This window comes from Phyllostomus discolor, chromosome 3 (genome assembly GCF_004126475.2).
Source record: "Phyllostomus discolor isolate MPI-MPIP mPhyDis1 chromosome 3, mPhyDis1.pri.v3, whole genome shotgun sequence".
NCBI classification, from domain to species: Eukaryota; Metazoa; Chordata; class Mammalia; order Chiroptera; family Phyllostomidae; genus Phyllostomus; species Phyllostomus discolor.
Genome location: NC_040905.2, coordinates 203,054,148 through 203,070,419, shown reverse-complemented (window position 1 = coordinate 203,070,419; position 16,272 = coordinate 203,054,148).

Sequence of the window (16,272 nt, the reverse complement as noted above, 5' to 3'; positions counted from 1 at the left end):
AATTACCAAATGGTTTAACACAAAATCTGATGTGGATTCATTGGCTTACTCACTCATTCATTTTGAATGCAATAGCTACACAGTGCACATGCTCACTCAATGGTGTCTACCACCCCCACTGGCTAGTACATGAAATTGTCATTGTTCACACATGCACATTCCAGTCCACTCTCCTTGGCTGCCAGACTACATAGATGTTGCACAAACCATTCTCGCTATATTAGCAATGGCTGGGTTTTTTCTGGACAGACCCTATAGATCAAAACACGCGTGGTGGGGAGATGGCAGAATGACTTCCCTGAGACAGGGGGGCCCATTTAGAGCAAGGAAACACCTTCCCTACTGCCCAGAAGAAAGCCATGAGAAGTATCCCAGAAGAGAAGTATCCCATCTTAGAAAAGAGGTTTAAACCATAATATTTCACTTACATGTGGAATCTAAAACAACAACAAACAAACAAAAAAGTAACAGACCCACAGACACAGAGAAAAGACTGACAGTTGCCAGATGGTGGGCGGTTGGGGGGCTGGGTGAAACGGTGAAGGGACTAAGATGTACAGAGTGGCAGTTACAGAACAGTCATGGGGGTGTAAAGTACAGAATAGGGAATGTAGTCAATAATATTATAACAACCACACATGGTGCCAGGTGGGTACTGGACTTATTGGGGGGAATCACTTTATAAATTATATAAATGTCTAACCACTATGCTGCACACCTGAAACTAATATAATATCGGATGTCAACTGTAATCGAGAAAAGAAAAAGGAAAGAAGTTTAAGCATCGACTTCATGGGTCCTGATTCACTTGGAAAAGTTTATTGGTTAGCAATTCCTTGTAGCTAAAAAATACTGTAACCTGATAAATTGATCACTTTCTACTTGGAAGAGTTTTTGACCAGCTGGGCGGAAAGGGAAGGCATGGGCATGGGCGAAGTCATCCCCACACTTGGGGGTGTCCTGCGTGGGAGGGAAGAACTCTGCATTCCACTCTGCTTCTGCCTCTGGAAGTTTTCCTCCAATGATCTCTCTTCCCAGAGGGAACAAAAAGCAGAGAAATGGGCTGGGAATCCCATTTATATTCATTAACACCCTAAAGATGAAAAATACCTTTCCATTATCCCTGGGATAATTCCAGCCCATTGCATAGGAAAATGTTATATATCTTTGTCACTGCCATCTCAGGGGCAAAAGATTAGGATTTACGGTGCAGAGCAGATCAGCATGGCATGTCGGGAAATTTTCGAGCCCATTGGTGTCAGTAGTAAGGCACTTACGGAGCAGCTTTCCCCAATGGACCCCAAGGGAGGCACCAGGTTCCAGAGCTGAGAGGAGGGGCCCAGAACCAGAGATACCCAAAGAGGCGAGAGAGGGGTCCCTGCTTCCTGAAGCACACCCTTAGGTTCCTGAAAGCCATGGACAATAATCAAACCTACTGAACGGATATTGAATTCTTACTCATGCTAAGAACTGCGCTAGCCTCGCTGCTTAGGCCTTCATTTCACCTTTGCTGCTGTCCTCATCTATTTAGAATACTTTTGAAATTGAGGTGCAATTTTTATATGGTAAAGTGCACTTACGGGATCGAAGTCAAGGGCACACTTTGGTGAATGTTTACATAAGTGTATTCCGTATGACCACCACCTACATCAAGAAGACGTAGAACATACCCAGCACCCGGAATGTTCCTTTGGCCCTTGCCCATTTGAATTTCCCTCAGGTAGTAACTCTGCTGACTTTGATCACCATCTCTTAGTTTTGCCTATTTGAACTTCATATTAAATGGAAGCTCCCAGCATGTGCACTCCTCCGTCTGGCTTTTTTTGCTCAGCATAATGCATATGAGCTTCATCCCTATTGTGTGTATCAGTAGTTCCTTATTTTTGTTGCAATGCACTGTATCATTGTATGACTAGACCACGATTTATTCATCCATTCTTTTGCTAATGGATAGTTGGGCTGCTTTCCGTTCGGGTATGTTTTGTTCTTGTTATGTTTTTTGTTCTACCTATGTTTGTGTACATACGCATGCACAGGACCATAATGCAAAATATATTTCTTAGTGTGAGTTTTGTGTTTCTTATTCTGATCATCCAGTTTGTACTTCTTCGTAGGTGACACTAGGGTCTCACTGTTTCCTATCGCCATCCTCTGAGCTATGTGCTGCTATTAACGTCATCTCGCAGTGCAGGGGAGGGTGTGGAGGCTCACAGTGACCATGTCGTGTGTTCAAGTTCATGTACCTCGGCAGTGATGCACCTGGGTTTGAGCTCTGGTCGCCTGCATCAAGGCCAGCACGTTTTGTGAGCTTTGCCCTGCCTCTCCGAGGCGAGACTCACCTCCCTTCATCCTTGGAGCTGAGTCTGCCTCCCTGTGGCCCCCATCGGACAGAGGCTTGTTGGTTTCTCAGGGCTGGTGAGTCAGGCGGGCTGCAAAATGGCTTCTTCATTTCAGATTTGCCTGTGGAGTGTATGTAGGCCCCTCCCCTCTGAGCCTTGGGTCGTTGTCATCATCTTTCCTTTTTCCTTCCAGTCATAATGTCTATTCTAATTTCCAGTATATTTAGCTGAAATTTTATTTCCACGGTTGGGTCCTGCAAAATCACCACCGATCTGGGGACCTCAGAGAGAGACTCGGGCTGGCATGGAGGGACAAATTGATCCGAAGCCAGGGAATTGCCCTAATATCCCTGCTGATTACAGCCAACGAATAATAAAGACACATGGAGAGCTGGTTTGGGGTTGGGACCCCTGAAGAGAGCAGAGAGGGGGGGCTGCAGTATGGGCAGGGAGCAGATTTAACTCTGAGAGCAAGATGCCCCAACCTGGTGTGGCGTGACGACTGGACCAATGGCCGAGACTAGTGCTGGGCCTCCCTGCGGACACTGCCAGTCTTCCTCATTCCAGAGCTGCTCTGTTTTCACAGACTGCTAGACTACGAGGGACGGGGGCATCCTTGGGCTTGGGTGGAAAGGTATGGTCCTACACTCTGCAGAAATAGGATTATGTTGTCGTAGTAACTCATACTGCCTCTTGTTGAATGCTCATGACATGCCAGGGCCAGGTTGACTATTTTTTAATAACCTACATAAACTTCCAATGAGAAGTAATAGAATCCCATTTAAGAAGAGACAACATGGAGGCTCAGAGAGGTTAATGAATTTACGGAGGTCACACAGCCACCAAGAGCCAGAGATGGAATTTGAACCCAGTGTGTTCACTTTAGAGTTCTAAGTGTGATCTGGGGATCAGCATGATTAGCATCACTAGGAAACTTCTTAGAAATGCAGGACCCAGGCCCCTTTCCAGACCTTGAATCAGAATCTGCTTTTAAACAAGATCCCCATAGGTTGTGTGGGCACTTCAGAGTTTGAGCTGTATGGATCTAAAGGATTTTCCTTCCCATAACTGTGCCTCATAGAACTTGGCTATTACTAAATAAACTGCTTAATTAGCTAACTAACAGACACACTCCAAGTTGAATTCCAGGGTCACAGAGTAATCTACGGCAAGCCATTTAATGTTCATAGTAGCATCTGTAAGCTTCTACAGTCAGTGGGACAGGGATTTCTTCTTCTGGAGTTGGATACGAGCTCACTGGGGATGCAAAGACTTCCACGCCAAGGAGCCCAGATACAACCGGGCACGCAGAACTGGGCAGGAGAGAGCCTGTGTGAAGAGAAGCTTCTCCCAGGTGGAGGTCGCAGCCTCAGCCCTCGCTGATGCCTTGTTCACGCTGTTCCAGGCACAGAGTGGAGCGCTTTATGTATGCAGTGGCCATGGTTAGAGTCCACACACCTCGGGGGACAAGAACTGAACTACAACTTTTATTTATTTAACATTTTATCAATTATTTTATTATAGTTTTCCCATTGTTTTCTCCCCTTTATTCCCCTCCCCACTGTACCCTCCCTTCCACCAGCATTCCCCCACCTTAGTTCATGTCCGTGGGTCATACATATAAGTTCTTTGGCCTCTCCATTTCCCATAATATCCTTAACTTCCCCCTGTCTATTTTGTACTGACCATTTATGTTTTTTATTCCCTGTACCTTTTCCCCCATTCTCCCCCTCCCCACTTATAACCCTCCATGTGATCTCCATTTCTGTGAATCTGTTCCTGTTATAATTGTTTGCTTAGTTCATTTTTGTTTTTGTTATTTTTTTCATGTATGCTTGTTGATAGTTGTGAGTTTGTTGTCATTTTACTGTTCATATTTTTTATCTTTTTCTTAGCTAAATCTGTTTAACATTTTATATAATAAGGGCTTAGTGATGATAAACTCCTTTGACTTTACTTTGTCTGGGAAGCACTTTACCTGCCCTTCCATTCTAAATGATAACTTTGCTGGATAGAGTAATTTTGGATGTATGTCCTTGCCTTTCATGACTTTGAATACTTCTTTCCAGCCCCTTCTTGCCTGCAAGATTTCTTTTGAGAAATCAGCTGATAGTCTTATGGGAACTCCTTTGTAGGTAATTGTCTCCTTTTCTCTTGCTGCTTTTAAGGTTCTCTTCTTATCTTTAATCTTGAGTAATGTAATTATGATGTGCCTTGGTGTGTGCTTCCTTGGGTCCAACTTCTTTGAAACTCTCTGAGCTTCCTGGACTTTCTGGAAGTCTATTTTCTTTGCCAGATTGGGGAAGTTCTCCTTTATTGTATTTCAAATAAGTTTTCAATTTCTTGGTCTTCCTTTTCTCCTTCTGGCATCCCTGTGATTTGGATGCTGGAACACTTAAAGTTGTCCCAGAGGTTCTTAAGCCTCTCCTCATTTTTCTGAACTCTTGTTTCTTCATTCTGTTCTGGTTGAATGCTTATTTCTTCTTTCTGGTCCAAACCATTGATTTGAGTCCTGGTTTCCTTCCTGTCACTGTTGGTTCCCCTGGTCATTTTCCTTTGTTTCACTTTGCAGAGCCTTCACTTCTTCCTCTGTTTTGTGACCATACTCCACCATTTCTGTGAGCATCCTGATTAGTATTTTGAACCCTACATCTGATAGGTTGGCTATCTCTTCATTGCTTAGTTGTATTTTTCCTGGAGCTTTGATCTGTTCTTTCATTTGGGCTATAGTTTTTTGTCTTGGTGTGCCTGTTACATAGTAAGGGGTGGGGCCTTAGGTATTCACCAGGGCAGGTATTCACTACATGGCTGCATTGTGGTGTTATATGTGGGGGAGGGGTCCTGGAGGGAAAAATGGGATTGCTTGGCTCTCAGCTGGCTTTCAGTCACTTCCCCCACTACCCAAAAGCAAATCAGGCCCTTCTGGTGCTGATTCCCTGGTGGGTGGGTTTGTGTATGTTCTAGGACCCCATGGGTCTCTCCAAAGAACTCTCCTGTGAGGCTGGGAGTTTCTCCTGCCACTGCAACCCCCATAGGTTTTTTTCAGTCAGAGGTTTTGAGGCTTTATTTCTCCATGCTGGAACCCTGGGTAGTGCCGTCTGTCTTGCTTCCCAGTTGTTCCTCCTGTTATATCTACACTCAAATGTGGGACCACTCGGTCCACCAACTGCTGCCTTGCCTGCCTGGTCCCCGAGCCACCACTTTTCTGTGAGTCCTCTACACCCTGGCTGCCCATCTTCACTCCTCCTACTGGTTTGGATGAATGTGTCTTCTTTAACTCCTTGGTTGTCAAATTTCCATACAGTTAAATTCTCTGGCAGTTCCGGTTATTTTTGTGTTTTTAAATGTGTTGTTGTCCTTCTTTTGGTTGTGCGAGCAGACAAAGTATATCTACTTACACCTCTCTCTTGGCTGGAAGCCTCTTTCTTTATTCATATTTAAACTGAGCTTTTATAGTGAGCCCCCAGTTAGCTGAATGGCAGAAACCTAACCTTAGGCCACTTGGGTCCCACGTTGCCCTGGGGTTATGTTTTACACTCCAGGTGCCTTACAAAGTATTAGTGCATGGCAGGACCCAGAGAGGTGTGGGCATCTGGTACCAGGTAAGTCACCATCTATCCATGCCACTGGCTGCCGGGACATCCCAGTTCCCACCTGATGGACTCTGTGGGGATGCTGCTGGGTCCTCCTTCATCCCGACAGCGAGGCCTCCTCTGAGGGTCTTGTCAGTTATAAACCTGCCGCTCTGGCCCCAGGGATTTTCTGTGGTTCCTGAGGTACCCTGGGAGCAGAGAATGCTGGGAGGTGGTCTTGGGCCCTTCTGCCCAGACCTGAGGCAGCAACTTTTATGAGAGGGGTGTTCTGAGCTGAACTTGGTGGCCCAAATCCCCTTCATTCTCAGATCCTGGAACCTAGAATTTTTGCCACCCTCCTTACCCCCACCCCCACTCGACCACACATGGAGACCTGGACTGTTGGGGAGGATAGGACCTCTTTCTCAGGAGAAACCCCAAATCTACTCTATCAGTGCTTCTCAGAAATCTTTTCTTTGGCTTGGGGGTCAGGGAGCCTTGCTCTGATTCAATGGTGGTGTCCCCATATCAATATTTATGTGCTTGCTCCCTTGGGGTCTAAGGCTTCTCAGCCTTTTCCAGAACTGCATTCCTACCTGATATCTCTTCCCTGAAGCAGTGAGGGCTGGATGGGAGGGCTAGACCTGCAGGTCTGCAAGTCAGTTAATATTAACTACTATTACCATTAGCACTTGAAAGGTAGGGAAACTGAGCCAGAAAAGGTCAAAAGATTTGCCAAAAGACAAGGAGTTAATAAAATCTGAAGCCAGGTCTCAAACTCAAGACTCTGACCCAGCTCTAGAGCCCAAGGATGTGAACTAGATCATGGACGTGTGAAGCTTCATGCCGCTCCTTCCCAGCTGTGTGTCTTTAACAAAACCTTCTAACCTCCTGGGCTTCTGTTTCTTTATCTTCAAAATTGAAATAACAGTGATGGGGCCACTCTTTGGAAGTAACTCACAGGGAGCAATTACAGAAATTTCTAGCACATGGAATTGCTCAGTAAAACACAGCTATTATTATTTATCGTTACTTGCCATTATATTGTCTTCTAACCCAATAGAACATAGCACCATTAAAAATCCTTAGAGTCACAAGATGTCAGAATCGAAAGGGACTTGGGAAATAATCCAATCTAACCTCCTCATTCTACAGATGGAAAAATTGAGGCCCAAGGAGGGAAAGTTACCCAAGGACACACAGCTTGGAGACTGGGTAGATGATGCTGTTGGAAAGATCTGGTTTGGGTGAAAGGTAAAAAGGAAGTTCCGCAAAGGTGGAGGCCAGAACACCTGGAGGACACCCGTGCAGAGGTCTGGCAGCAGTTGCACACACAGGTTGCACACACAGGTTTCAGCTCAGGGGAGAGATCTGGGATAGAGCATGAGAACAAGGGGTGGCCGGCTCATGGTGGTGACATCCCCCAGGGTGACTGAGATCACTCATGGGGCTGTGAGGATTGGTAAGGAAGGAAGGCTGGCAGACGTTTGGGAGTCAACACCCTGTAAGGAGAGAGCAGAGACGATGGCCTTGGAGGAGCCTCCAGAAGGAGAAGATGGGGATACCAGCAGAAAAGTAGGGGAGGAAGGGGCTGCAGAAGATGACACAGCTTTCCATCGCAAAAGGACTGAGCTTTGGAGAAGCCAGGAGAAGGGAAGGAACAGGAAGGAGGCTAAGCTGGGCCTAAGTAGGAGTGTGGGCGGTGTCTGTGCCCATCATCAGTCCAGGTGAGGGTGAACATACCTAAACTCTCTGTTGAAGACTATAGTGGAAGTTAATTTAATTGAGCATTTTCAGTGCTTGGAATTAGAATCAATGATTCACTCCTCTTTTTTTTTTTTGAAAGAATAAAATAGAGCTTCATTGTAAATTGCCTTTGTTTCTTGCCATGGAATCAGAAATGAAGCAGGTGATGACGCTTCCCCAACGGCAAGGTCTTGGCTGGGCACCCACCGATGCAATTGTTTTCTTGGAAGCTCTGAGTCCGTGAGCTGGAAGCGGTCTCACAGAGTAAATCATGTGGCTCCTCATCCAGGGCAGAAATCTCTGCACAATTCCTGGTACGGCGGGGGCCTCCAGAATTTGCTTGCACACCTCTGGTGGCGCTCACTGCCTCCTCAGGCATTCTATTCACGGTCTAGTAGCTGGACTCCTTACCTCAGGGGTCCCCAACCCCCTGTACCCGTCCGCAGTGTGTTAGGGACCCTGCGGCAAGCAAAGCTTGCCTGAGCTCCGCCTCCTGTTTGCCTGCCCCGCCCTCCCCACCTCCATCCACAGTGCCAGAGCTAGCGAAGCTCACCTGAGCTGTGCTTGCTGCCTGTTCCCCACGCCCCCACCTCCGTCTTCCACAAAACAGGTCCGTGTGCCAAAAAGGTTGGGGTCCGTGTTTTACCTAGTTCTTCCTTACATTGACCCCTTTGCAATCTTCCACCCAACTGACGAATAGGTCTTTCCCTTGGTGTCGCGATGAACAATTCAATTCACATTTCCAACTAGCTTTTATTTAGAAATGTTTCTCCCATTACTCTTTAAGGATTCTCTTAGTTACACGTCTCTGCTACGTACATCATCCTCGTCTCATCCCTTTAGCCCCCACAGGCACATCAAGGACAGATGCAAGGAATTCCCCGATGCCTGCCCCATGTCCGCAGCCTTCATCCTAACAACTCAGTTCACCTGCTTGTACCTCCGATTATAATTCCAGTGACACAAGAGTGTCACTGATGGTTTTCTTAGCTCTCTGATCTTAGAATTCATTCAGCCAATCTTTCATTTGAATCCTGGCTTCCCCACATAGTAGTTGTGTCATCCGTGCAAATTTCCTACACTTTCTAAACCCGATTTGTAAAATGAAGACAATAATTGCACCAACCTCATAGGACTGTTGTAATGAGTAAATGAGATAATGCATATAAAGTGTTTAACATTTGGGTAAACACTGAAACAAATGAGCTGTTATTGATTTATTTATTTTAATTCAACAAGCACTTAGGCTTGCTTGCTCTGCACCAGGCACTGTTATAAATATTTTGAAAATACTAACTCATTTACTTTTCATAATGACCCTGTAACACACACATGTCATTATGCCCTTACTACAGATGAGGAAACTGAGAGGCAAAATAAATGATTATGTATTATACTAATAATCATTGTTCACACTACCGATTAGCTTTTGTGGCACCACAAATAGCCACGAACCCTCAGTGGCTTCTGCTAGGTTCAGCTGGTCTGGATGGGGCTCCTCTGGGTGACTCTGTCTGTCTCAGCAGGGCTCACTCATGGGTCTACATACTGGGGACTCCTCCGTAGGCTGCAGGTGGCGGGGGATCTCGGCTGTGCACCATGTGTCTCTCATCCTCCTTCTGGGACTAGTGGGTTACCGGGCGATGTCCTTCTCACGCAAGAGACAGAAGTACAAGAAGAAGCAAGCTCAACTGCACACGTGTCGCTTCATTCCACTCGCCACATCTGCAAGTATCGTGTGCTAGGCCTACTTCTAAGGTGGTCCCCAGGGACCCTCAACTCCTGGCTTTCCCTTCACGCTTTCCCTTGAGATGGCAGGGCTTGTGATTTGCTTCCAACTGACAGAGCACAGCCGAGGCCATGGGCTTTTGAGATTAGGCTGCAAGAAGTTGTGGCCTCTGTCTTGCTCGCAGGCCCTCTCCAGGATCTCCTTGGCTTATGTACTCCACAGTGGCCCAGATGGCCAGGAACTGAGGGCAGCCTCTGGCCAACAGCTTCCGTGGAACTGAATCCTGCCGACAGGCCACATGAGCTTGGAAGCAGAGCCTTCCCTGCTTGAGCCTCGAGGTGAATGGGTACAGGCCAGCCAATGCCTTTATGGCGGCCCCTTGGGAGAGGTCGGGAAGCAGAGCACCCGGTTGGGCTATGCTGAGATGTCTGACCCACAGATACTGTGAGATAAAAAGCATGTGTCTTAAGCTCCTAAGTTGGGGAGTAATTTGTTACGTAGCAATAGATAATGAATACACATCCTTAGACTAAAAAAAAAAAAATCACATGGCCAGGCCTGCGGTGGGAGTTATGCTCTGCCCATAGTGAGAGAGCAGTATAAGGTTACAAGACAGAGGGTATGGATACAAGGAGGGGTGGAGAATTGGGGTCATTAGTGCAGTTTACCAAGAGCACCCACCGCATGCCAGGAGATCCACAGCTGAACGAGACCCAGGCCTCGCCCTTGGGGAGCCCTGGACCGAGTGGCAAAGCCAGAGAGTGCCCTTGGAATCTGAGTGATAATCGGCTCAGTGGGCACTTGACACTGACTCTGTGTGGAGTTTCCTGAAAATGTCACCGCCCTCACCTGGGAACTGACAAAGGGAGTCTGAGCGCGTCCCCAAGGCACCTACCTTCTGGAACAGAGAGAGAGCCCAGGTGCCGTGGAAATGCAGCTCAGGGCTGCAGTTGCCAACTCTGAGCAGAGACCTACAGGCAATGAAAGTCATCTGTCCAATGAACAGGTCTGGGCAACCATGGAAACTGAAGTCTCATCCATCACTGACGGCGATCACGAGACCAGGAGGTGGTTTGGCTGGAAAGGAGGCGTGGAGGGAAGTGGCAGACACTGGGAGCCTGATATTGGTGGGGGGGAAGTAACATGTACCGTTTCTCCACTTCGTGCTGGGCTCTGCTAGGCACTGCCTCATTTGCGCATCACACTGGTTCTGTAAGCTAGGCCTCATTACCCCATCGTGCAAGTGAAAACACTGAGGACCAGAGAGTGAAGTCCCTTGCCCAAAGTAAGATTTGCAGCCAGGTCAGCTCAGGCCAGGCCTGACTTTTACCCCATTTCCTCTTACCTCCGGTTCCCCCTGACTCTCAGTTTCAAGAAGGCTGATGCAGGTGCAGTAGAAATAGTGCTGGAGTCACATAGTCCTAGCTTCTAAATGCCTCTGTCACGGCTCCCTCAATGACTCTGCCATAGTCACTCCCTTTGTCTAAGCCTGCTTTCCCTATCTGTAAACAGGATAGAGTTGGGTTTTATTGGGGTTGTCGAACATGTTTTATCTTGCATGCCAACTCCAAGTGGCTAGAGGTTGCAGCCGGACGTGGGGTGTGGACGAGGACTGGGAAGCTGGGTTTGGCCTCAGGGGGAAGGCCTTCCACGCTTGCTCAGGGAAGTCTTCAGTGGGTATAGACCGTGTGAGGAGATGCTCTCTAAGTTCTTTTGAAATTCTTGGAGTGGAGAAGTGTGACTCTCGTCTTCTACATTTCTCTTTTTCCTTTATGGGCTTTTATCAGACAAAGCCAATCAAGACTGGTCCCATCTGCCTCTGCTGAATAGCAAAGTGACATATGCCAATAGCAGGCTGGTTGGACAGCTACAGATCTGCAGGGGGACGAGGCCACACAAAGACCCATATGTCACCCCTGTGATCGCACACTTTTATCACATGGAGTAAAACCCCATCTGTAGTGGGGTGACCTGTGAGAGCACCGAGGGCCATGCTTACCCCCCCAAACCTATCAACTAAAGGGCCATAAAGGCCCCTGCTAGAGTTTTTGTCTCCCAGATGCTGCCCAGCACTCACCTGTCCTCCTGGAATTTGGCCTGTGACAAACGTGAACACGCAGTTGCCCAGGACTGGTTGGAGCTTCCCGCCTGGAACAGAGGCAGGGGAAGTGCCTACTCTGGTGCCAGAGGGCCTGGGGGCAAGGGCGGCTTTCCTTCTGGCCAATGTGTTTGTTCTTTCTGGATCTTCGAGGTCCTGGCCAGAGTTGGAGAATTGTAGGTGTTCTGTAGCCAGCAAGGCTGAGAGCCTGAAGACCACCTACTTCTCCAACCTGGTGACACAGTGAACCATCATGGGGACACGGTGGTCACTGAGTGCACACTCTGCCTGCTCTGCCCTTGTTTCACACAGTGTCAGCCACACAGCACCAGGGGGTACCCCCCCGTCACCCTCCACCTCCCTGGGCAGATCCCTTAGCCTAGGAAGACAGCAGTGGTGGGAGAGTGGGGTGTACACATCAGGCACCTGCCAGACCAGGGCTCCCCGAGAGGAGAGGAAAGCCCCCTGCAGAGCTTACCAGGGCATCAGTCTCCTTATAGTCGTGCTTTGATGGCTTAGGAGACATGATGGCATCGAGGACCACTTTCAGGGAATCAAAAAGAGCTCACTAACTCATGCCTACGATCGTGGATTTGAGACATAAAACAACTGTGTGCTTTAGATAGGAAATTATTCGGGTCACTTTCAGTCAAGAGCTTAGGGGTTGAGGGGCAGCCCCCTGCAGGCACGGGTGCCTCTCCTCTGGCCTCCCCAGCACTAGCTCTGAGCTCAGCACAAGGCAAGTCAAGGCCAGAACTGACAGAAGGTTCCCAGGGCACCGCCTTTCTCTCTAGAGAGAGCCTGGATCCAACATTTCCCTTCCTTTTCTGTTGTTCTGTGTGAATTTTCTAAACCTCATTTCAAAGTGAACATGTTTATTGGAGAATATCTAGGAAGTAGTCGTAAGCCAAGAGAAGGAAACAGAATTTGCCCATCAGCCTGTGACCAAGGGGGACCCCTGTTAATGTTTTAGGGCTGACATCTGGGAAGGGGGTGCCGGAGAGCAGACGGCCAGGCTCTGCCATCGGCCAACCGGCTCTGAGTTCTGGTTCTTCCACTGGCGAGCTGGGTGGGTGAGATGCTCATCGTTTCAGAGCCTCGGCCACGTGGGGATGATCACGGTTTGGGTTTCGGACCTCACTGAGATGCTGCATGCTCAGCCCTTCGCACAGGGCTGGACACGTGGGGAGCACTCCATAAACACGTGTTACATGTACTGTCACCGTCTTAGCACGGGGACACTTTTCCCTGTCTGGGATGGCGTCTTGCGGGGCCAAGGGAACCCAGAAAGGGAAAAGACTGCTTTTAGGAGCAGGCCCCTGTTTACTTCCATCTTGCTGATACGGAGGGACTCTGGGACAGAGAGGAGCATGATGCCTCAATCTGGTCTAAAACAAGAAATGTTGGGAGATGTACGTCCCAGTTTTATATGAATCACAGAACTCCCTCTCCAAACATTTAGAACGGCATGGAAGGCTTTTTAGTTTGGGTCCATGCCCCCAGGGTCCTAATTTCTTTCAGCTGGCCCAAACAGCACGGCAAAGTTATTTTTCTAACACAGCCCACCGCGACCTTCTGGCTCTGGCAGTTTTCCTTCTGCAGCTGTGAGTGACCTAACTATGGAGTTAGGGGTTCAGGCTGGAAGGGGATGGCGTATACAATCCTCCTGGAGATTATAAAAATCACAGGGAAGGAAAGCATGGAAAGAAACAGGTAATTTCTCTGGCAATGGGCTAGAAGCAAAGAGCAAATCCACGTGCAGAGGTCTGCCTAGTCAACTCATGGCTAATGTCCAGCTGCTGGCGGCGAATGGCCGGGAGAACCACCCTTCCTCCTGGTGGCCCGGTGGCCTGTTCCATTCTAAACCAGCACAGAGCTACTCTACCGTCAGCACAGATTAACTCCTAATTTCCTTCTGGACGTCTTTGTGTACGCTTGTGTATACGGATTCTCACTGTATTTTTAACGAGGCCCATTCTGCTTTGTAACCTGCTTTTTCCATTTAATTCGGTGGCAGACGTACTGCCTTTGGGTTCACTTTTCTTGCTGTCTCCTGGGGCCGTGCTGCCAAAACAATACTTCCAGTGCTGCCACCAACTTGACCTCTGTCATTCCAGTGTCTGAGTCCTCCCACCCGGTTTCCCTCCAACAGATACTGTGGCTTTTGAAACTCTAAACCCAGCCTTGCCCAGGGTTGGCTGGGTCTAAATTGGTCCCATGTGCTCCTCTGCACATGAGCTTCTGTTGGGGGGTTGGGGGACACTTTGCACTGGGAACGGGCCTCTGCTTGCTTCCTGGGAACAGGGAGGCCTCAGCCAAAGAACATTAAATACAGTTGGATGGGACTCAATTGGGCAATGATTTTTCAGGTGCCAAGTGTCAGAGGCTCAGCTTTCCAAAACCAACAGGAATGCCAGCGATCCAGCTTACAGAGAGGACTTAGGTCACCATTTGTGGCTGGTGTTGGTCCTGGCAAAGCCATCATCCAGGTGACAATTGCCGCTATTCCCTTTCGGAGTCCAGTCGCGTCCTTGCAAGAGAGGGAGAACAGGGCAGGACAAAGGGTCGAGAAGGCAGCAGGGACAGGAAAAGAAGTGAGGGATTGACAAGATATTTAAGTGGGAGTTGGAGGGTGTGGGACACAGGAATGGCTGGCTCATTCCCACTGCGCCAATCAGATCTAAGTATCTCAAGTCCTGGTGTAGTGACATTCTTCTCTGCACCACCGTTTCCAGCCCAGGGCAGGTGCTCTTGGGAAATGTTTGTTGAATGAATAGGTGAGTGAATTAGGTAGTCCTGCTGAGTTTCCATACTGTGTTACCGGAAGGCTCTACGGGATTCCTGACCAGGGTTACCCCTTTCCCAAACTGAGCCCATGCAGATTTTCGTCCTGCTGTGCAGCTCAAGGTCATGGGAAGAATGCAGGCTTTGGAACTGGGCAGTCTGGGCTCAGACCTGCCCTTTGCCACGCACTGTCACCGAGCAGGGAGCTAGCCGTTCGGAGCTTCTGCGTTCCTTATCTGTGAAGTGGGCAGAGCGGTCGTGAAGAATAAATGAGATGGTGATGTGGTGGGCCGAGGTGAGTGGGCACTTCTCAGACTTGAACGTGTACAGGAGTCACCTGGAGATCTAGTTAAAATGCAGGTGCTGGTTCAGTGAGTGTGGGCTGAGGCCTGGGATTCTGCATTCCTGCTGCTGGTCCATGAGTTCATGGTTCATGCTACCCTCCGAATCCATCCCCTCAAATGTGTTTTCCCCTCCTTTGCCCTTTGCTGGCCCACCGGACCTTCCTGAGTGTTTCTGAATGGGCCCCTAGGGAAGACCCTTTCCCTCCATTCCCCTGGGGCTCCCTTCTTCTCCCCCAGAGCCGCTGGCAAATTCCATCCAGGTCTGATCATGGCAGGCAGAAGATCTCTAGTTTTATGAGTGGTCAGAGGAATCACTATATTTGCTGGGGGTCAGAAGAGCCCTAGATCCAAGGGGATGTGTTGGGGGCTGCAGAAACCTGACTCGAAACAGAAATATAATTTCAGTTCTCAAAAAACGATACCAGTGGTAGCTAATATTTTAATCATATTCTGTTCTACAGGCTGCCCCTATTTTTGCACATTTCATTCTCAAACCTTATAAAATAGGCACTGTAATTATTTCTATTTCTCAGATGAAGAAACTGAGGCTGAGGGAGGTTAAGTGACACGCCCAAGACCCACAGCTGGTTCCAGAGGGGGTGCTCCTAACCTCTGTACAAACCGACACACATGCAAACATATCATTTTCTGAACTCTCACACGGTTAGACGTTCAGGGAGTTAAAGCACTCAGCTTCTGTGAGGGCTTCTGTCTCCTTCTGCTCCTTCCCCCCACCCTCACTCTCAGCCGATAGCCTTCCTTCCTTTCCCACGGAGAAGAGAGAAGCACGCACCAAAGAACTGGCACATGTCTCCCCATCTACCACCGACTTGGCCCTTTACTCTGTCAATAAACTGAGACCTTTTGCAAATGGGTCTTTTGTTAGTGAAATCGTAGCTGCAAAAGTCTTCTTGAAAATTGCTGCTATGCATGTCTGCTCATAGGCAAGTATATCGGTGTTATATACTGCTGTGGCACTCAAGAATTGAGAAAAAAATGTTTCTTAAGGTCAACTGGAATCCAAGGCGAGGCCCAGGTGCGTCTCAGATACCTGCCGTCTTCACGGTGGAAGAACGGCGCAGCGCGTGCTGTGGCATGTTGTGATAATACTGTGTCCTCGTACGTTGCAGGTGCTTCTTGACTGACTTTTAGTTGTCACAGTGCTGACAGCAGATAAAGGCTCGGTAAGGAAATGGAAACTTAATGGTTGGTCTCAACATACCAAAAAAAGAAAACGAGAAATTAGACTTGGAATTCTGAAGTGTATCCAACAGAAATGGGCTGGATGAGATTTTAAAAATGATATCAATATCGCCTAATGTTACAAGATACATTTCAGAAGTGTTTTCTGACAGTGAGGATATTAACTGGCTGAGAAACCCATTTGCTGGCTCCCTGAAATAGTATTGATTATAATGAAAGCTAACATTTACTGAGAGCTTTTCGTGTGCCAGGTACTATTCTAAATACTGCATGAATAGTAGCTCGTTTTACTTTTATTTGAGAACCAGGTGAAGGAGCTGAAACACAGAGAGGTTAGGTAACTGGCTCAGGGTCACACAGCTAATAAATGGTGGGTTAAGGATTTGTAACCAGGTATCTTGTCTCCAGAGTCCACGCCCTTGGCTCTTGTCCACCTCATGCTTATTTGGCAGAACCA